This window comes from Triticum dicoccoides, chromosome 2B, assembly GCF_002162155.2.
Source record: "Triticum dicoccoides isolate Atlit2015 ecotype Zavitan chromosome 2B, WEW_v2.0, whole genome shotgun sequence".
Lineage (NCBI taxonomy): Eukaryota > Viridiplantae > Streptophyta > Magnoliopsida > Poales > Poaceae > Triticum > Triticum dicoccoides.
The window spans coordinates 281,670,108-281,693,822 of record NC_041383.1 but is presented as its reverse complement, the minus strand read 5'-3'; positions in this window follow the sequence as shown (position 1 = coordinate 281,693,822).

The window sequence follows — 23,715 nt, the reverse complement described above, 5'->3', positions numbered from 1 at the left end:
ACGGTGTTGGAGTTATGCTTGACGTAGGTTGCTATAGGATCACTTCTTGATCATACTTTTATCGACCGTGCTTTGCCTTCTCTTCTCGCTCTCATTTGCGTATGTTAGCCACCATATATGCTAGTCGCTTGCTGCAGCTCCACCTCATTACTCCATCCTTCCTATAAGCTTAAATAGTCTTGATCTCGCGGGTGCGAGATTGCTGAGTCCCCGTGGCTCACAGATACTTCCAAAACCAGTTTGCAGGTGCCTATGTTCCCGAGCAGGTGACGCAACCAAGCTCAGGAGGAGCTCGATGAAGATCTTGTCCTTTGTGTTGTTTCCGTTCTAGTTGATCAGTAGTGGAGCCCAGTTGGGGTCGATCGGGGACCTTTGTCGCATTTGGGGTTCTTCTTTTATTTTGGTTCCGTAGTCGGACCTTGATTGTATCTGGATGATGTAATGCTTTATTCATGTAATTGTGGGAAGTGGCGATTGTAAGCCAACTATGTATCTCTTTCCCTTATGTATTACATGGGTTGTCTGAAGATTACCTCACTTGCGACATTGCTTTCAATGCGGTTATGCCTCTAAGTCGTGCTTCGACACATGGGAGATATAGCCGCATCGAGGGCGTTTCATTACCGTGGCAGCGGACGGCGGCGGTGGCGAGGAAAATGGCGACGGAGGCTCGGCTTGAACGTGGTGACGGCTCCGGGCATCGGCGGCGACGGAGGAGTAACTGGGGAGGGGCGGCGCGACACGGCAGTGAGGTGGGTGGTGGCTGCGGGGGTCGGGGAGGTGCGGGGCGACGGCGAGGAAGCTCGGCGGCGGTGGAAACTCCGGCGGGGAGGCGGTTGGCAGCAGCGGCGGCGCAACAACGAGGAGGAGGGGAGTCGGGGCCCGGCTTTTATAGGGGGAAGGGGGTGACGGGTGGTGCGGGGAAGGGGCGGACACGGCCGTCGAGGTCGGCGGCGGCTCGGGACTCGGGGATGAGTGGGTGGGCGCGTCGGGCCGGCTGGGCCGTGGCCTGCCTGGCTGGCCGGGCCGGCCCGGTCCGCTCGGTCGAGAAGTCTTTTTTTAATCATTTTTACAGACAACCAAAAATAAAATAAACCATCAAAATAAAAATATACTATAGGCATATAATATATCAAAATTTTCAGAAAAAGATTTTCTACAACATGAACATTTTCCTAGAGTCAAATAAATTCCACAAAACTTCAAATAAAGCAAATAGTGCGACTGTTGCAATAAAACCTCATAAAAATTATTTTAAAAATACTAAAATGATTTCAAATTTATTTCTCTCCATCTTTATATTGTAGGGAATCATTTCACCCTAATTTCCATATATTTTATTCACGGAGAAAAATAATTTGAATAAAAACCGAATAACTCCAAATTGAAAATAATTTCAAAGAGACTTTCAATTTGATTCTTTTAAACTTTCAACTCATATTTCATATGTTTCGAAGAAGTCATTTTATCTTCTCTCGTGAAAATCATTAAGTTTCTTAAAGTTTATGAATTGTAAATAGTACCAAATGGAATTCAAATCTTTTCAAAACCCTTTTCATTTATTTAAATGGAAGAAGTCATGTCATCTTCTCTCTAGGGTTTTGTGATGAAATGAATTTGAATTCATGGAGGTCATAAATGCAAAAAAATGAAAGTTTGGGAAAGCCCTTTTATTCCCTCTCATTTAACTTTCATAAAGTTTCGAATTTCACTCAATTTCACCCAAGCAACCGCACACGCAATCAAAACTATCTATTTAATATAACATTCCAAAATTTAGAATTTTGGGATGTTACGAGCCTACCACCCTTAAAATGAATCTCGTCCTCAAGATTCGAAGAGGCTAGAAAGAAATAGGTTAGGGTCGGGGTCTTCTCAAAATCCATTGATCATTACAGAGGGTCTGGGTGCTACCACCCTTAGAAACATGGTTACGGTTCCATCAAAACTCTTATACTCCATCCTTTATGTTGGCAGTGTCGATCTTCTTAGATCTTCAGGATAATTCCTCCTCTGGGCTCTTCCGATAGTGGCATAATCTTTTTCCTTATGTCCTTTTTATCTTGGTAAGGTTCTTCCGAGATTGGATCTTCTTTGCTGACAGGTCTGGCGCCTATACTAAACAACTATCGATATCTCATGGCGGCCAACAATTTATGGTTTCTCCTGCAGGAAAAGGGTCTGGGCTTTATCCTCACTGTATGACCTACGAGTGGCAACAACTGCCTTGTACAAGGGGAAAAATGTCATACCATTCTAAGGTTTAAACAAGGTTTTGATCGTCGTCGCTCTACGATGGGTAAGTCACTCAGATTTACCATCCCCTATAGCAAGGCGGACAATAAGAGTAAGTCGGTATGGTGATCAATCCATCCCGCACCCAAATCATTACCTTGTATATGGTTTAGCGAATCTCACATTCTAACACTTGGTCATCTTCACAAGCGTTGCAGAATTTCTCTCGTCGACGAACTAAGATCGGATAAATCCATTGATTCTGCAAGCCAAACAAACATCTATCGTTCCTTCACAACTCTCAGGTTTTGCGTTACTCCTATAAGATCATCTGTTGAAAAGGTCGTAACTTCTTCCAGGGTTTTTCCTTCAGCAAGAATGTGCTTGCTTCTTGGCAAGTCCTGGCGCCTGTGGGTTATGGCCCATCTCATCACTTGTAAACCTTGAACTCATCATCGGGGCAACTGATCATTAGTACAACCTCCAACTTCCTAGTGTTTTAAATCCATCCAATTATACTGTCTCTCTTCCTTCTACGAGTACCAAACTAAAACATGATTTTTTAACTCCGACTCATCATAGAGTTACAATTGCTCCTTATTACCAACATTATACCTCCTTTATATCCAACAGTACTTCATCTCTCCATACTCTTAGGGTATTCCCACTTATTGAGATAAACTCGTACTTATTTTGTCCATAGTCCACTTCGCGGAATATCATTATCTTTTCCAGGGGTCAAGGGTTCCCGCAGGGTACTACCACCCTTAAAATGCACAAACTCATCCATAGACCATATTTCTCATATCCTCGAAAATGGTCAAAAATCCTTCTTCATAGAGTAACTACTCATAAAAATTCAAATCAGTACCAACTATGCTAACTTAGTTTATTCTCAAATGACTACAATCCCTTGCATTCCCATTACATGCCTCAACTCAACACCTCAGAAAGAATTGTTCCCACTGCTACTACTACATTTCTTTTGTCGCAAACTCAACTATTTGGCAAAGCCTCCTTCTCTTTGGGACAACCCTGGCAAAGTGCCTGCTTCATTACAATAGAAACACATTACTACTGGCAAGTCTCGAGGTTTCCTGGTGATTACATAGCCTTCCTGGGTCCTTGGCTTCCTTTTTGGGCAATAGCCTTCCTGGGTCCTTGGCTTCCTTTTTGGGCAATTGTTGAAGTAGTGCCTTGACTCCTTGCACCTGAAACAGGTGATATGACTCAGGTACTTCCTGGAATCCAATCTACTTCTCTTTCTGGACTTTTCCGTTCCAATCAGGGCTTCTATTTCCTGTGGGTCATACTTTTCTTCCTCTATCGGGAATTCAACTAGATCCCCTTTCAGACAATTTTGGGAGATGTGTCCTTCTTCTCCACATGAATAACAAGACTTGGTGCAGGGTTTAATTGGGTCTTCTTCGGGTGTGTCCTCCACCTCTTCCTTCATCACTGGTTCTTATAAAATTTCCATGAGGGCTCCTTTCATTGCTTCTTTCTTCTACTGGATGGTTCTTTGTACCATGGGGTAAATGTGACACTGAGCAGGGTAGTGGGTAGTTCCTTCACACAAGAAACAAGTAATCTGCCTAGTTGGGCATTCTTCAGCTGGGTGACTTCCTTCACAATTAGGGCATTCATCCTTGTGTTCTTTATGGTTGTGTCCTATTTCTCCACAAAGCTTGCATGCACAGAGTTTCTTCATATCATTTCCATAAGGCTTCAAATTCGGGGACACAAGACAAGACTTTAGCAAAGTCAACTTAAATTCCTTCCAAGTGGTTACTCCTTGCCATCCATTGATGGTTTGGTACATCCTCCACCAAGTAGCAGCACCTCTTTCATAGCATTGAAGAGCATGCTGGGCCATATCCTTTCCGGCTATAGGGTTATTCTTCATGTGATCCTCCATGTTCAGAATCCATCGGTCCGTCTCCAATTGACTCATCGGTCCAAAAAATGTGAGTTCATCTCCATTCATCCTCTAGTGGTTCCAAGGTTTTTTTTTGGGGGGGGGGGTGAGATAGGAGAGATAGAGAGGGATACACACAATACAAACAATAGTTTTTGAAAAGACAAATTTTATTTTGTGGCTGTAAAAAAACATCAAATAAATGACAGCTCACAATCATCGCATCTAACATAAGTATATAACAGGGGTTTGGTCTTCTAAAGGTCAATAAATCTTCAAAGTCGCCAACTTTTCAAGTCTTGCTCATGTCTCCGATGGCTTCTTTCGATCGTGCTTGTCCTTATCAAGTTCTTTTGCCAGATCATCTTTGTTGACGCGAAGTCTCTTGTGACGTCCTTTAATATTTCTGGAGTTGCATTCCAAATTTCTAGGTTTCAACATCCTTGGCATGAACCATGTCATATTGTCCTTCAGTTCCTGACGAATCTCCGGTGTTTCGAGGTTTTGCTCCTCCAGCTTGGCTATTTCCAGCTTCTGGGTCCCGAGTTCTTCACGAAATGCTTCCTTGTCAAATACAGCTTCCTAAAGGTCCACCCTAAACTTCTTGATGTAATACTCCAGATCTGATGATACACTGGCTAAGGTTAAAACTTCATCTTTTGCTGACAGGTGCTCCATCAACCTTCTACCATCCAATCCTTTAGAAGTGCTGCATGCTTAATTCAACACGGTGACAATAGAATAAGTGGGCAATATCATCTTGGATATCCATGTTTCTGCCCTGGTCATTGACATGAACTATCATTCCATAGTTGATATCTCATGCCTTAGGGTTTTCTTGACAAAACTTTGAGTTTTAGGCTCCATGTTCTGGTCTTTCTCCAACACACCTTGATCGCTGGTATTGACAACTTCAATAGTCCGACAAGTTCCATAAGGGTAACCTTCTTAGGTCATACCAATCTGGAATTCTATAGAGCCTTCAAATTCTCCTAGTCTTCGGAGTCTTGAATCATTGTAGTTTCCATTATTATAATGCATGGTAAAATACTCTTCATTCCGAAGTGGTCTTAGTTGTCCGATATCTTGTCTTTCTCGGAGTGGTCTCATCAGCTGAATCTTCACGTGGTCAAAAGGGGAAAGGGGTATAGTCTAACTAAAAGGGAAATTTCATAAAGCTCAGAAAAGAAGAGAGGAAAAAGATCTTTTTGAAAATAAAGTATTTAGAGAAAATCTTTCTTATGGGCTTGCCAGTCTCTAGGGTCACATCCTACAGTCAACATGTGCTCTGATACCATCTTGTAGCGACCTGACCTCAGATGGTCAAGTCTTTGTGCTTAAGTGTCATCCCTCGATCGGTTATGCTGGCACACACAGTACTCGAGGATTTATAACAGAGGTAAATCACATGTATAAAATAACATAAATAATATTACCTCAATCCATATAGCGGAAGTAACAACAAGGTTGTGGATTCCCATCAACACCAACGGCAAAGTTGAGTGTAGAAATCGTAACCCTAACATATCACTTACTCGTCGTAAGATTCCTGCAACATGAGACGTTGCAGCCATGTAGGTCAGTACATTGAATGTACAGGCAAATTCACACCATAGGATAATGATGAATAATAACTATCACTACATGCATATTTGTCTGGTGGAAGCTCTAAGTTTATTTTTTGCATAAAGCCAATTTTTCCCTACAACAAAGGAATAAATTTATTTAACTACAAATTTTGTTGAAAACATAGAGAAGGTTCCTCCAACTCAATACCAAAGTAATAACTATAACCCAACAATTTCATTAAATAGAGTGATGAGATCAAATCAATAATTCAAGCACCAGATACTCAAGATGTCCATAACCAGGGACACGACTAATCATGATTAGTTTGTACACTCTGCAGAAGTTTGCGCACTTTTCCCCACAAGACTCGATCTCCTCCGTTGAATTTCTCGCACTTCATGATGTTTGAGAAACGGATGGTCGAGACATGGTCTTTCAGAAGCATTTACTCTCTACTCCGGGCGGACCGGTACACCTACAATCCCCCTACATCTGCTAGTCCACCTCTTCAAGAGCTCACACAACTTACTCAACTATGCCAGAGCCCATAATGGCTTGTGGCTGCACACGGAAGTTTCTAGCATGAATAATCTTATGATCCCTTTGAGCCTAGGTGGTATTCCATAGGGTGATCACACGGGTACTCCGGGATCGCCTTGGGCAAGCACTAGGTTCTCCAGGTGCCCGGGCAAACCGCTGAGTGCTCCAGGGGCCCCAACCAATCCACCCAGATGTGTGTTAAAGTAGCCACCTTAATTTAAACCTTAGATTAACAATAACTCTCACATCTTTCATGAATTCTGTCAAAACCAATCCATGTCTACGAGCATAGCATAGCAGTACAAGCCTAACATAGTAACACCCAAGGGTTTGAGTATAAGACAATAGGTTCCTACCTCATCAACTACTTCCCAATACCCACATGTTGTCAAACCTACTCATGCAATGTTTGAGGGTTGAAACTAATGCATAAAAACTGGGTATGAAAAATGTGATCAAAGTGTATTGTTGATGAAGATCCTTCGCACTCAACTCCTGATAGTTCTATTCGTCACACTCCATTCAATCTACCGTAAGAAAGCAATAGTAACCACACATAAGCAATCACTCAAAAGATCAGAAAGAACGAAGAAAGCAATTCAGAAAACTTTGAAACCAAGCAAATGACTCTTCCAACAGAAAACATTTCTAACAGTATTAAAATTAAGTGAATTTTGCCTTATCATAAAGTTTAGGTCAAGAGCTTTGATTTGCAAAAAGAATCACTCAAATCGGAGTTATAAAACTGGAGTTATGAACAAAAGAAGTTTGAATTCAAATCTATTTGAAATCAAATTTTAAACTTTCAAAAAATATGATTAAGTTGATTATCTGGATAGATGAGATCACAACGAAGATGTAGGCGTTGGTTTCGTTGGATTTGGATAAACGAGCAAGGAGTTGTGAGCATTTGAAAACCAGGGGCTAATCTACAAGAAAAGTATTCACGGATAGGTCCCTGGTCAAAATTAAAACAGAAAAAGAAAAATCTAAATAACAAACATTCGCTACCAAACGCTAACTAACTAATTCGTTCGCTGCGAAGAGGTAAACAGCGAGCATTCACTATTTAATGCGTACCGGTTCGAACTAAAAAAACCCGAATCTAACCTAATCGGCTAATCCTATCCATCTAACCTAGATCGGACGGACGAGGCGGCTCTGGCGACTTACTGCGTGATACGTCTCCATCGTATCTATAATTTTTGATTGTTCCATGCTATTATATTACCCCTTTTGGATGTTGATGGGCTTTATTTTACACATTTATGTCATTTTTGGGACTAACCTACTAACCGGAGGCCTAGCCTGTATTGCTGTTTTTTTCCTATTTCAGTATTTCGAAAAAAAGGAATATCAAACAGAGTCCAAACGGAATGAAACCTTCGGGAGCATGATTTTTGGAATGAACGTGATCCGGAGAACTTGGAGTGCAAGTCAAGAAGCTTGCGAGGCGGCCAGGAGACAGGAGGGCGCGCCCACCCCCTCTGGGCGCGCCCCCTATCTCCTGGGCCCCACAGGTGGCCACCGACGTACTTCTTCCTCCTATATATACCTACATACCCCGAAAACATCTAGGGAGCCAACGAAACACAATTTCCACCACCGTAACCTTCTGTATCCGCGAGATCCCATCTTGGAGCCTTCGCAGGCGCTCCACCGGAGGGGGAATCGACCATGGAGGGCTTCTACATCAACACTATAGCCCCTCCGATGAGTTGTGAGTAGTTTACCACAGACCCAAGGGTCCATAGTTATTAGCTAGATGGCATCTTCTCGCTTTTTGGATCTCAATACAATGTTCTCCCCCTCTCTTGTGGAGATCTATTCGATGTAAACTCTTTTTGCGGTGTGTTTGTCGAGATCCGATGAATTGTGGGTTTATGATCAAGTTTATCTATGAGAAATATTTGAATCTCCTCCGAATTCCTTTATGTATGATTGAGTTATCTTTGCAAGTCTCTTCGAATTATCAGTTTGGTTTGGCCTACTAGATTGATCTTTCTTGCCATGGCAGAAGTGCTTAGCTTTGGGTTCAATCTTGTGGTGTCCTTACCCAGTGACAGAAAGGGTTGCAAGGCACGTATTGTATTGTTGCCATCGAGGATAAAAAGATGGGGTTTATATCATATTGCATGAGTTTATCCCTCTACATCATGTCATCTTTCTTAATGTGTTACTCAGTTCTTTATGAACTTAATACTCTAGATGCAGGCATGAGTCGGTCGATGTTGAAGGAAATATGCCCTAGAGGCAATAATAAAGTTATTATTTATTTCCTTATCTCATGATAAATGTTTATTATTCATGCTAGAATTGTATTAACCGGAAACATAATACTTGTGTGAATACATAGACAAACAGAGTGTCACTAGTATGCCTCTACTTGACTAGCTCGTTGATCAAAGATGGTTTTGTTTCCTGACCATAGACATGTGTTATCATTTGATTAACGGGATCACATCATTAGGAGAATGATGTGATTGACTTGACCCATTCCGTTAGCTTAGCACTTGATCGTTTAGTTTTCTGCTATAGCTTTCTTCATGACTTATACATGTTCCTATGACTATGAGATTATGCAACTCCTGTTTACCGGAGGAACACTTTGTGTGCTACCAAACGTCACAACGTAACTGGGTGATTATAAAGGAGCTCTACAGGTGTCTCCGAAGGTACATGTTGGGTTGGTGTATTTCGAGATTAGGATCTGTCACTCTGATTGTCGGAGAGGTATCTCTGGGCCCTCTCGGTAATACACATCACTTAAGCCTTGCAAGCATTGCAACTAATGAGTTAGTTGCGGGATGATGGATTACGGAACGAGTAAAGAGACTTGCCGGTAACGAGATTGAACTAGGTATTGAGATACCGACGATCGAATCTCGGGCAAGTAACATACCGATGACAAAGGGAACAACGTATGTTGTTATGCGGTTTGACAGATAAAGATCTTGGTAGAATATGTGGGAGCCAATATGAGCATCCAGGTTCCGCTATTGGTTATTGACCGAAAACGTGTCTCGGTCATGTCTACATTGTTCTCGAACCCGTAGGGTCCGCACGCTTAAGGTTTCGATGACAGTTATATTATAAGTTTATGAGTTTTGATGTACCGAAGGAGTTTGGAGTCCCGGATGAGATCGGGGACATGAGAAGGAGTCTCGAAATGATCGAGACGTAAGATCGATATATTGGACGACTATATTCGGACTTCGGAAAGGTTCCAAGTGATTCGGGTATTTTTCGGAGTACCGAAGAGTTACGGGAATTCGCCGGGGGTTAATGGGCCTACATGGGCCTTAAGGAAGAAGAGGAGGGCCGTCCAGGGCAGGCCACGCGCCCCCTCCCCCTATTCCGAATAGGACAAGGAAGGGGGGGGGGCACTTTCCTCTTTCCCCTTCCCCCTTTCCTTCTCCTACAAGGCAAGAGGGGGGAGTCCTACTCCCGGTGGGAGTAGGACTTCTCCAGGCGCACCCCTAGGGGCCGGCCGCACCCCCCCCTTGCTCCTTTATATATGGGGGCAGGGGGCACCCCATGACACACAAGTTGATCTTCGTGATTGTTCCTTAGTCATGTGCGGTGCCCCCCTCCACCATATTCCACCTCGATCATATCGTTGTGGTGCTTAGGCGAAGCCCTGCGTCGGTAGAACATCATCATCATCACCACACCGTCATGCTGACGGAACTCATCCCCGACACCCTGCTGGATCGAAGTCCGGGGATCGTCATCGAGCTGAGCATGTGCTAAACTCAAAGGTGCCGTACGTTCCGTACTTGGATCGGTCGGATCGTGAAGACGTACGACTACATCAACCGCGTTGGCATAACGCTTCCGCTTTTGGTCTACGAGGGTATGTGGACAATACTGTCCCCTCTCGTTGCTATGCATCACCATGATCTTGCGTGGGCGTAGGAATTTTTTTGAAATTACTACGTTACCCAACAGTGGCATCCGAGCCTAGGTTTTATGCGTAGATGTCATATGCACGAGTAGAACACAAGTGAGTTGTGGGTGATATAAGTCATACTACTTACCAGCATGTCATACTTTGGTTCAGCGGTATTGTGAGATGAAGCGGCCCGGACCGACATTACGCGTACGCTTACGCGAGACTGGTTTCACCGTTACGAGCACTCGTGCTTAAAGGTGACTGGCGGGTGTCTGTCTCTCTCACTTTAGTTGAACCAAGTGTGACTACGCCCGGTCCTTGCGAAGGTTAAAACAGCACCAACTTGACAAACTATCATTGTGGTTTTGATGCGTAGGTAAGAACGGTTCTTGCTAAGCCCGTAGTAGCCACGTAAAACTTGCAACAACAAAGTACAGGACGTCTAACTTGTTTTTGCAGGGCATGTTGTGATGTGATATGGTCAAGACGTGATGCTATATTTTATTGTATGAGATGATCATGTTTTGTAACCGAAGTTACCAGCAACTGGCAGGAGCCATATGGTTGTCGCTTTATTGTATGAAATTCAAACGCCCTGTAATTGCTTTACTTTATCACTAAGCGGTAGCGATAGTCATAGAAGCAATAGACGGCGTAAACGACAATGACGCTACAATGGAGATCAAGGTGTCGCGCCGGTGACGATGGTGATCATGGAGGTGCTTCGGAGATGGAGATCACAAGCACAAGATGATGATGGCCATATCATATCACTTATATTGATTGCATGTGATGTTTATCCTTTATGCATCTTATCTTGCTTTGATTGACGGTAGCATTTTAAGATGATCTCTCACTAAAATTATTAAGAAGTGTTCTCCCTGAGTATGCACCGTTGTGAAAGTTCTTCGTGCTGAGACACCACGTGATGATCGGGTGTGATAGGTTCTATGTTCAAATACAACAGGTGCAAAATAGTTGCACACACGGAATACTCATGTTAAACTTGACGAGCCTAGCATATAACAGATATGGCCTCGGAACACGGAGACCGAAAGGTCAAGCGTGAATCATATAGTAGATATGATCAACATATTGATGTTCACCATTGAAACTACTCCATCTCACGTGACTATCGAACATGGTGTAGTTGATATGGATCACGTAATCACTTAGAGGATTAGAGGGATGTCTATCTAAGTGGGAGTTCTTAAAGTAATATGATTAATTGAACTTTAATTTATCATGAACTTAGTCCTGGTAGTATTTTGCAAATTATCTGGTAGATCTATAGCTCGTGTTATAGCTTCCCTATGTTTTTATATGTTCCTAGAGAAAACTAAGTTGAAAGATGTTAGTAGCAATGATGCGGACTTGGTCCGTGATCTGAGGTTTATCCTCATTGCTACACAGAAGAATTATGTCCTTGATGCACCGCTAGATGACAGACCTATTGCAGGAGTAGATGCAGACGTTATGAACATTTGGATAGCTCAATATGATGACTACTTGATAGTTTTGTGCACCATGCTTTATGGCTTAGAACCGGGGCGACAAAAACGTTTTTGAAACGTCATGGAACATATGTGTTCCATGAGATGAAATTGGTATTTCAGACTCATGCCCGTGTCAAAAGGTATGAGACCTTTGACAAATACTGCGCCTAAAAGATGGAGGAGAATTTCTCAACTAGTGAGCAAGTACTTAGATTGTCTGGGTACTACAATCGCTTGAATCAAGTGGGAGTTAATCTTCCAGATAAGATAGTGATTGGCAGAGTTCTCTAGTCACCATCACCAAGTTACTGGAACTTCGTGATGAACTATAATGCAAGGGATGACGAAAACGATTCCCGAGCTCTTTGTGATGCTGAAATCGATGAAGGTAGAAATCAAGTAAAGAGCATCAAAGTGTTGATGATTGACAAGACCACTAGTTTCAAGAAAAGGGCAAAGGAAAAGAAATAGAACTTCAAGTAGAATGGCAAGCAAGTTGTCACTCCCGCGAAGAAGCCCAAAGCTGGACCGAAGCCTGAAACTGAGTAATTATACTACAAAGGAAATGGTCACTGGAAGCGGAAATGCCCTAAATATTTGGTGGAGAAGAAGGATGGCAAAGTGAACAAAGGGTATATTTGATATACAGGTTATTGATGTGTACCTTACTAGTGTTTATAGTAGCCCCTGAGTATTTGATACTTGTTCGGTTGCTAAAGATTAGTAACTCGAAATAGGAGTTACAGAATAAACAGAGACTAGTTGAGGGTGAAGTGACGATGTATGTTGGAAGTGGTTCCAAGATTGATATGATCATTATCGCACGCTCCGTATACTTTCGGGATTAGTGTTAAACCTAAATAAATGTTATTTGGCATTTGTGTTCAGCATAAATATGATTTGATCATGTTTATTGCACTACGGTTATTCATTTAAAGTCAGAGAATAATTGTTGTTCTGTTTACATGAATAAAACCTTCGATGGTCATACACCCAATGAAAATAGTTTATTGGATCTCGATCGTAGTGATACACATATTCATAATATTGATGCCAAAAAGATGCAAAGTTTATAATGATAGTGCAACTTATTTGTGGCACTGCCGTTTGGGTCATATCGGTGTAAAGCGCATGAAGAAACTCCATAAATATAGATTTTTGGAATCACTTGGTTATGAATCATTTGATGCTTGCGAACCGTGCCTTTTGGGCAAGATGACTAAAACTCCGTTCTCCGGAACAATGGAACGAGCAACTGACTTATTGGAAATAATACATACCGATGTATGTGATCCAATGAGTGTTGATGCTCGTGGAGAGTATCGTTATTTTCAGACCTTCAGAGATGATTTGAGCAGATATGAGTACATCTACTTAATGAAGCACAAGTCTGAAACATTTGAAAAGTTCAAAGAATTTCAGAGTGAAGTGGAGAATCATCGTAACAAGAAAATAAAGTTTCTACGATCTGATCGTGGAGAAGAATATTTGAGTTACGAGTTTGGCCTTCATATAAAACAATGTGGAATAGTTTCATAGCTCACGCCACATGGAACACCACAGCGTTATGGTGTGTCCGAACGTCATAACCGTACTTTATTGGATATAGTGCAATCTATGATGTCTCTTACTGATTTACCACTATCGTTTTGGGGTTATGCATTAGAGATAGCTGCATTCACTTTAAAAAGGGCACCATCGAAATCCGTTGAGACGACGCCTTATGAACTGTGGTTTGGCAAGAAACCAAAGTTGTCATTTCTTAAAAGTTTGGGGCTACGATGCTTATATGAAAAAGTTTCAACCTGATAAGCTCGAACCCAAATCGGAAAAGTGCGTCTTCATAGGATATCTAAGAGGAAACTATTGGGTACACCTTCTATCACAGATCCGAAGGCAAGATATTCGTTGCTAAGATGGATCCTTTCTAGAGAAGAAGTTTCTCTCGAAAGAAGTGAGTGGGAGGAAAGTAGAACTTGATGAGGTAATTGTACCTTCTCCCTTATTGGAAAGTAGTTCATCACAGAAATCAGTTCCAGTGATTCCTACACCAATTAGTGAGGAAGTTAATGATGATGAGCATAAAACTTTAGATCAAGTTGCTACCAAACCTCGTAGGTCTTCCAGAGTAAGATCCGCACCAGAGTGGTACGATAATCATGTTCTCAAAGTCATGTTACTAGACCATGATGAACCTACGAACTATGAGGAAGTGATGATGAGCCCAGATTCCGCGAAATGGCTTGAGGCCATGAAATCTGAGATGGGATCCATGTATGAGAACAAAGTGTGGACTTTGGTTGTCTTGCCCGATGATCGGCAAGTCATAGAAAATAAATGGATCTTCAAGAGGAAGACTGTCACACCCTGCATTTTGTAACATTTCATTTTCATTATTAAAGCATGAAAGTTTGGACCAACAAAAACTTTTTTTTTTTGCATTATTTGGCTTTTATTTGGAGTTGGTTTCCTCTCTGTGTTTCTTTCAAGTGCTTCTTGAAGTCAACTACTCTACCCTCTAAATTCCATCTCCTTACCCCAAGCTCCTGACCAATGACCATGCCAGGTGAATAGTGCTATATAGAATTTTCTTACAAAAATAATTTGGCCAGAAAGTATTTTCTAAAATTAGTTTTCCAAAAACCCCTGAATTGAGGTTTGCACTGCAAGTACTTGATTAAGAGCAGTAAAAATCATTCCAAAAATATATTTGACTCCTATTAGATATAGGATGCCCAGGAACCACAAACCTATAATTTTAAAAATTGTTTTACTATTTTATTTAAAGGCTTTTTCTTAAGGCCAGAAATGGTCTTTAATAGGGAAAAATTATTTTATTGTTTTAAAAATATTTGACAAAATTTATGGAAACTCATAGGACATATATTGTCCATATATAAGAGTTTCAACACCTGGTCATGTTCAAAATATTGGTCAAATCCCTCTAAAACCCTTCCTGGATATTTCAAGCTTTTGAAATATTTACAAAGGAAATATTCTCCAGAAATTCCAGGAAAATTCCATCATGTCACATATGACATATTAGATGATCTTGCCAAGTCTCATGACTTGGAGAACAAGATAACACCATCAAAACCCCTCAAAACTATCTCTGTCCATTCTGAAGTTTGATCAACTTTACATTGCCAAGTATGTCCAAATGTGCTCAAACTTGGTGGACATGCTTCATTGGTCTAATGATGCATCTGGACCAAATGGCACAGGTTGGAGAATAGGAAGTCTTGGTCAAAGTGCCTCAAAACCCTCTCTGACCAGAATCAAGTTTGAACTACTTTGCACTACCAACTTTTTCTCCAGGACCCCAACTTTGGTGAGCCTGATCATGTGACCAAATAAGGCTACCACACCAAGTGGCACATCAAGGAGAAATGATTTACTCCACTGGATCTACACAAATCCATTTCTGCCCATTTCTAGGGTTTGCAAAAGTTGCATTGGCAACTTTGTTCAAATAAGCTCAAAATGGGTGGAAGGCCCTAAATATATGTGAAATTTCACCCCTTGGAGTATCTTGGCCAGTGGGAGTCATTAGCTTACCAAAAACTCCATCAAACACCTTCTGGCAGAATACTAAAAGGCCTATTTTTGCCACTTTCACTAATCTCCTTGAGTTCATCTTTTTGCCACAACCCCTCCTCACTCCCCTCTGTCACTTAGACACTTTTCTACCCGAGGAAGCAATGTGGAGGAAGGAGGGAATCACGTTTGTCCTCTCTGGACAACAGCTTCCCTTCTCTCTCCCAGCCTCTCTCTCTCCCCTCTGCACCCCAGAGCATCCCAGGCTCTTTCCAGGTTTTGCCCCCTTCCACTGTAGCCTCCAGACAGAAAAGGACGCGCGCGCGACGCGGAAAACCCGCGGATGCCGGCCAAAGTCGCGCTCTGGAGCGCCTGCCAGAGCGCCGACCGTTGACACCGCGCCTCCCGACCGCCTCGTGCCTTCCCATCGCGCCAGTTGATGTGTCTCGACGTCTGCGACACGCCGCCGTGCCGTCCCCATTGTCTCCCCCTCTCTCTCCCCTCCTGCAGCGCGTGCCCGACGCCGCCCGGCTCGGCCAATGGCCGGCCTCACACGCGCGGGCGCCAGAACCCTCCCCCGCTCTCTCTCCTTCTCACTGGCGCCCTACTCCATCCCCACGAGCGCCGTGGACAGCTCCAACTCCTCTCCACGGTCTCCAGAGCCGATCCCGCGGGCGCCCGTAGGCCACGCCTACGGTGAACCGCGGCCAGCCTATATAAGGTGCCCCCGAGCCTCTCTCTTCCTCCCTGTCGCCCCTCCACACACCCAATCGGCCTCCCGCACCACTCCTTCCTCTCCAGAACCACCCGAGCTCGAGATCGAGCTCGAGCTCCGCCGCCTCGGCTCGTCGGCGTCCGCGCGGTACAGGCCTTCTCCGCCCCAGCTCTCTCTCGATCTGGAACCGCGAGGCGCCACTGATTCTTTCCCCCCTCGTTTCCCCTTGTTTTGCAGCCGGAACCGGCCGGAGCCACTGACGCCGAAGCGCCTCCGCCGCGGGACCTCGTCGCCGGCGAAGCAGGCCACTCCGGCGACCGTCTCCACCACCACCAGAACCGCGACTCGCCCCTGAGTCCGACGGTAGTCTCCGCATCCCTTCCCGTGCCCTGTACCGCCGCCGGCGAGCTCGCCGTCGCCTCTGGCCGGAGGTAGACGACGGCCGCCGTGGGGCCGGCCCGTCAGCCACACGCCCTGACGGGTGGGATCCACCCGTCAGGTTTAAAACGTGCGCGCGCGCGCGCACCGATCCGCCGTCGGCCGAAGGCGTATTCAGCCTTTACGCCTTCGACGTGGCGGCCGCGTGGGCTGGGTTTCCCCCCTGGGCCTGCTGCTGCTGTGGCCTCTCTGGTCCAGTGGCACAGCGCCGTTTTTCTTTTTCCTTTTCTGTATTATTTCCAAATATTCCACAGGGCAGAATATTAATCCAAATGCATTGATTCCAATTTCTAAATTCCTAGAATATTGCAACCTATTTAATGGTGCAACCTTCACTCAAATCCAACCACCTTTTCTTCTCTGTAAATATTTAAATGTGGTTTTTAGCATTTAAATAGGCCTTTGAAAATCCATAACTCCTATTTTGCTGCTCCAAAACCAAAACCAAAAGTTGTCCCCTTCCTAGCCTTCCTCCTAGTATTTTACAAAAATAAGTTGACATTTTTGTGAGCACTTTGACTTTTCTGTTTTTATTATTGCCTTATTTTCCCGTTGTTTTCTTGCGACGTTAGATCCCGTATTTGACGAGGTAGCTGAGGAAGAAGGAGGAGCAGGGCCTGAAGACTTTGAAGATCAAGCCAACCAAGGCAAGCAGCCCTTTGACCATGACTATGATACCCCTTTATATGCATGTCATTTTTAGCTCTTTATTATCGATGCATCGGAATCATGATGAGATGGTGAACCACGTGGGTTGGTTACCACGATTACTTCCTCGTTGATACTTGCAGTGTGCATGGCCCTACCTTCTTATGAGGGTTATGCCGGTGGGAGTAGATAGGATGCAAATGTAGATGCTACGCAAATGGGGTGGGTTTGTGCATGGTGAAGGAGGCAATGTGATTTCAAAAGTCTTTTCGAAAACCCCGTCGGGTGCCACTTATGCCCGAGGGAGATGATGAGATGGGTGACCACTTGATGACGAAGTGGTGTGCCAAGGAAGGTGTGTCTTGTTTTCAAAACGGATTGGTCGGAGTTGCGACCGTTATTCCAACCTTACATGCGCGACCACTCTACCCTTATATGGGAAAGGGCATTATTGAGTACCTAGACCGATACTAGCTTGGAGCCCGCATTACTAGTGACGGGGGAGAGTTGGTGCTCTCTCTTGGGACGGGGTCGTGCCAGGTAGGGCGGCCATGACTGTTTTCACAGGGCACCGGACACACCGTTGGTACCCCGTGCTTGTGGTATATGATGAAAATGGGAGCGAGGCTCCACAACTTTATATGTGAAATGTTCGGCACGGGGGTTACTACCAATCGAGTGGACTCCATGTTAGTGTCGTCTAGGGAAAGGTAGTGATCGGGTGCTTACCCCGGGTACTTGAGGTACCGCGGGTCGTGGATGACACGGAAGTTCCCCGGATCTAGTGGGTAAAGTGTGCAACCTCTGCAGAGTGTAAAACTATTCGAATAGCCGTGTCCACGGTCAAGGACAGTTGGGTAACCGCTCTTGGGCTACGTCCACTTGTTTCCAAACCCGGTGTGTGTGAGATGATGGTGTTGTCTTGGATCAAGTCAGAGGACTTGACACGATTGAGATGGGTTGGTGCCCTCTCTGTTTATGATAAATGGGTTGGTGCCCCTTTCTATTTATGTTGATATCTGTGACCAGTTCTTATGGATACTTGAATTCTCTTGATGCATGCTTTATAGGATGTTGAACATGTCATTGCACTCAAAACTAGCTTTATGCAAAACTTTACCTATGTTATGCATTACTGTACCTTGAACCAAATCATGGGTTGCTTGCGAGTACATTCAAAGTACTCATTGGCTTGCCACTGGTTATTTAATTAACCAGGCATGGAAGAACCGGAGTTCGGAGAAGAGTTCTTTGGAGGCGATCATGCGAATTAGGGCGTTTTCCCAGTCAGAATGCCTGTAGGGTTAAGGCAGATGGCATGGGTTCTACTTATCGACGACGTTTTCTGCTGCTATGTTTCATTTGATGTTCAGCCCTTAAGGCTTTATCGATGTAAGACTTGACCATGTTGGTCACTATTTGTGTAAGACGGTATGTATGGATGTAAGACTCTTGTTATTCAGCTTCTGTGTGTTCAGTGAGCATTGATCTCTGGGATCACTGTACACGTGCATTCGGTGATCACGACTTGCGAGTCGGGGTCCCCACAGAGCTGGTACCAGAGCCATCCTGACTGTAGGAAGCCTTAGTTAGCATGGACGTTAGTTAGAGCGAGACTATCCACCAGGTTACCCATATACCTATGTTTATGTTAGTATCCCAAACATAGGTCACATTCCTTTATTGACCCTTCCCCTTCCACTTTTTGTAGATGGCCGCCGTACCCGAGGACTTCCTGACCACTGGGTTTCCTGTGCTTCTTGAGGATAGCCTCAGGAAGTGCCAGTTCACTCGAGTCCCCACCTTCTCCTACCATGAGCACTGGGTCGACAGCACCAAGAGGGAGTATCACGTGGAGGTAGTCGTGAGGGCGAATGACGCCCCGACGAGCTGCTTCTTTGAGGGACCCCAGATGGCGACACTGCTCCTCGCCGTGGAGACTGCTGCCCTCAAGGCGCTGACTCGCCTCCGGGATCTCCTGCCAGAGATGGCGAGAGAGCCAGCCACTCGTTACCTGCCTTATCGTAAGGAAGGTGATGACGAGAGCAGCGCACCAGCACCACCCATGGACGAGGGACTTTCTCTCCGCTTCCAGACCTACTTCAGCTTGTGTGCCGACAGTCTGGCACAGCACCTGGCCTCGGAGTCGACGGAGCTTCGAAAGGAACTCCGCAAGACCAAGGAGCTCCTCCGCATAGTTCAGATGAAGGCAGACAGGATCAAGAAGGATGGAGCACCCCCTGGACAGCCCGCAGTAGCTTATCGAGGCGGACGACCCCCACAGGTCGCACCTGCCAAGGGAACACCTCAGCCACGCCGTATGACGGCAAAGGAGTACCGCAACCTCTTCACGACGCCACCAACAAAGCAGCGTCATGTTCAGCTCCTTCACTCCCCCGCTTCCTCAAGCGATGAAGAGACCAAGACAGATGAAGATGAGGAGGAAGACCCAGAGGAGCCAGAATACCCGACCGAGCATTCCACCACTTAGACTCCGTTCAGGACTAGGATAGGCTAGCTCGTAGCCTATGGTTGGATAGGTCGTGTACCCCTTTTGCGAAGTCGAGTCCTTGTAATGGTTCTTATGAAACCATGTTAGGTTGTGTTTGCTTTCAACTTGCTTTGATGAAGTCGTACTTTCCCTTTGGGAGCTTGTAAACGACTACATTCCCCATTTGGTTTTAATGCATGAGTTTGGCCCTTCTGGCCTTTGTTTTACTTAATTTGTGTCACACCACCCCCTTGCTAGGCATTCCATCTCTACTGCTTTCCCTCATTGTTGTTCCCAATCATGAGACCTTGACCGCTCCAACAGGATGCCTGTTGTAACACGTACTGGTACCTCTACCCAGCCGCAAGAAGCCGGAGGTTCTGCTGAGGTCGGAGCCAGCCAGGACCAAGCCCAAGGACAGACTCCACCACCACCACCTCCTCCAAGCATGGATATGGCTCAGCTTCTCCAAGCCTTTCGAGAGGAGCGCCAAGCCAACACTGCAGCCCTCCAGATGATTGCTCAGGCTGTCAACCGCCAGCCGGCGGGGCACGGCCCTGGACGTTCCACACTGGTGGAGTTCAAGAAGCATGCACCACCCACTTTCATTGAGACTGCTGAACCCCTGGATGCAGACGACTGGGTCCGCACCATTGAGGATCTGCTGGCACTAGTCGGATGCACTGAGGACCGTGATAAAGTGGCGTATGCTGCCCACTGTCTCGGGGGGACTGCCAGAGCTTGGTGGGATGGATTCAAGGCTATGCATGTTGAGCAAGACATCACTTGGGACACCTTCAAGACGGAATTCCGCAAGGCCCACATCCCTTCTAGAATCATGGCCATCAAGAAGCGTGAGTTCCGAGCCCTGAAGCAAGGTAGTAGCACTGTCAAGGAGTACATGCAGAAGTTCAGTGTTCTCTCAAGGTATGCCCCTGAAGATGTCAGCACTGATGCTGCCAAAAGGGAGCGCTTCATGGAAGGCCTTAACCAGACTCTGCAGTACTCGCTTGTTGTGTGTGACTGCCCAACCTTTCCTGATCTGGTGAACAAGGCACTCATGCTTGAGGACAAGCGACGTGCCTTGGATGACACTCGTAAGCGCAAGATGATCAGCAAGGGTAGCTCCAGCAACCAGAAGCCTCGCCCGTGGCAGCCAGCCCCGGTCAAGCCAGCCTATCAGCAGCCAAGAGCTCCTGCACCTCGCACCAACTATCCACCTCAGCAGTATGCCAACCCCAGGCCAGCTTACAACAACCCCAATAACAATGCTGGCAAGGGCGTCGTCCCCAATCAAGTCACTTGTTTCGGATGTGGACAGCCAGAGCATTACTCCAAGAATTGCCCCAACAAGAAGCCTGACGCCCCGCGCCCCAATGCGCAGAACCCGGGACAAGGCCGTGGAATGCCACCAAGGAACCAAGCTCCCCGCAACTTGCCCAACAATGGCAGGGGTCGTGTGAATCATGTCACCGCGGAAGAAGCCCAGGAAGACCCGGACGTCGTGCTGGGTACGTTCCTTGTCAATTCAGCACCCGCAACAGTTTTGTTTGATTCTGGAGCCACGCATTCTTTTGTCACCCAAAGTTTTGCATTAAAAAGTGGCATGACCCCTACACCCCTGAATAACCCTATGGTGGTACAAACCCCCGGAGCAGAGATGAGAGCCAAGATAGGATGTAAAGGAGTCGGGATTACCATTAACGGGGTAGACTTCCTAGCAGACCTTATCATCCTAAAATCACAAGGCTTGGATGTGATCTTGGGAATGGATTGGCTCAGCAAGCACCAAGGCTTGATTGATTGCGCCAACCGGACGGTCACTATGACCAATGGCCGAGGAGTCGAAGTTAAGTTTGCCTCCAATCCCTCCTCTGCTCAAGCCAACCAAGTCAACTGTCTGACTGAAGTTGGATTGGAGCAAGTGCCGGTAGTACGCGAGTATCCCGATGTTTTTCCTGATGAGCTACTAGGAATGCCTCCTGATCGGGACATTGAGTTCATCATCGAGCTCATACCCGGAGCGGGACCCATCTATAAGAAGCCTTATAGAATGGGATCGGAGGAGTTAGCAGAATTGAAGAAGCAGCTGGAAGAGCAGTTGAGGGAGGGATTTATCCGCCCTAGTGCCTCCCCTTGGGGATCACCTGTTCTGTTTGTGGCAAAGAAGGACGGTACCATCCGCTTATGCATTGACTACCGCTCCCTCAACGAGGTTACAATCAAGAACAAGTACCCACTTCCCAAGATTGAAGATCTGTTTGATCAACTCAATGGGGCCAAGGTGTTCTCCAAGATCGACCTCAGATCTGGGTACTACCAACTGAAGATCAGACCCCAAGATATTCCGAAGACGGCATTCGTAACCAGATATGGCCTGTATGAATGCACGGTCATGTCCTTTGGGTTGACCAATGCCCCAGCTTACTTCATGTATCTCATGAATAAGGTCTTCATGGAATATTTGGACAAGTTTGTCGTCGTCTTCATTGATGACATTCTTGTCTTCTCGAAGTCGGAAGAAGAGCACGAGCAACACTTGAGGATGGTCCTAGACAAGCTTCGAGAGCACCAACTGTATGCCAAGTTCAGCAAGTGTGAATTCTGGCTGCGTGAAGTTGGATTTCTGGGACATGTTCTAACTGAAGAAGGATTGTCAGTCGACCCTGCTAAGATTGAAGCCGTGACTGAATGGCAATCCCCGAGCAATGTGAAGGAAGTCAGAAGCTTCCTCGGACTCGCGGGATATTACCGCAAGTTCGTTGAAGGGTTTTCGAGCATTGCCCGACCCATGACTCAGCTCTTGAAGAAGGACAAGAAGTTCGAATGGACGCCGAAGTGCGAAGAAAGCTTCCAGGAGCTGAAGAAGAGGCTAACCACCGCTCCAGTTCTGGCCACACCAGATATACACAAGGAGTTTGTGATATATTGTGATGCGTCAAGAATCGGACTGGGAGGTGTTCTGATGCAAGAAGGCAGAGTCGTGGCCTACCTTTCAAGGCAGGCAAAGCCTCAGGATTCTCAGAGGATGAGGAAGGAATTGTGTGGTTTGGGAATCGCATCTGCGTGCCCAACAAGGTTGAGCTCAAGAACCTGATCTTGTAAGAAGCTCATGACAGCCCATATTCCATCCACCCTGGAGGCACCAAGATGTATCAAGACCTGAAGGAAAAATTTTGGTGGCACGGGATGAAAAGGGAGATTGCCACCTATGTTGCAAAATGCGACGTATGCCAGAGAGTCAAAGCTGAGCATCAGCGACCCGCTGGATTGTTGCAACCCCTTAAGGTGCCTGAATGGAAGTGGGACAGAGTCGGGATGGACTTCATCACCGGTTTACCCAGGTCAAGCAAGGGACATGACTCAATATGGGTCATCGTTGACCATTTGACCAAGGTGGCCCACTTCATTCCCGTCAAGACGACCTACAAGGGGAACCAGTTAGCCAGTCTCTACATCAACCGAATCGTGAGCCTTCATGGTGTTCCCAAGGAGATTGTGTCAGATCGAGGAACCCAGTTCACCTCAAGGTTTTGGAAGAAATTCCAGGAGGCTATGGGGACCAAGTTGTCCTTCAGCACTGCTTTCCACCCACAGACCGGAGGTCAGACCGAGCGAGTGAATCAAATACTCGAAGACATGCTCCGAGCCTGTGTCTTAGCTTATGGAGCTAGGTGGGAAGATTGCCTCCCTTTCGCCGAGTTCTCTTACAACAACAGTTATCAGGCCAGCCTTCAGATGGCACCATTTGAAGTGTTATACGGGCGGAAGTGCCGTACACCTCTCAACTGGTCGGAGGCCGGAGAAGGACTTGTCTTTGGGCCTGATATCCTTCGTGAGGCAGAAGAGCTATGCGGACTCACGTCGCAGAGACATAAACTTCCGAGTTGGAGACCATGTCTATCTCCGGGTCAGCCCTCTCAAAGGAGCCCAGCGCTTTCATGTCAAGGGAAAGCTCGCTCCGAGATACATTGGGCCCTTCAAGATCACTGAGCGACGAGGAGAAGTGGCTTACCAGTTGGAACTTCCACCTGAACTTTCTGATGTGCACAACGTGTTCCACGTGTCACAACTCCGGAAGTGTCTCCAAGTTCCAAACAAGCCCGACCTCTACAAGGACGTCAATCACCAAGCCGTTGATCTTCAACCTGATTTGACTTATCGTGAGCGGCCCATCTGCATTCTGGATGAGGCTGAGCGACGCACTCGAAGGCGCACCATCAAGTACTTCAA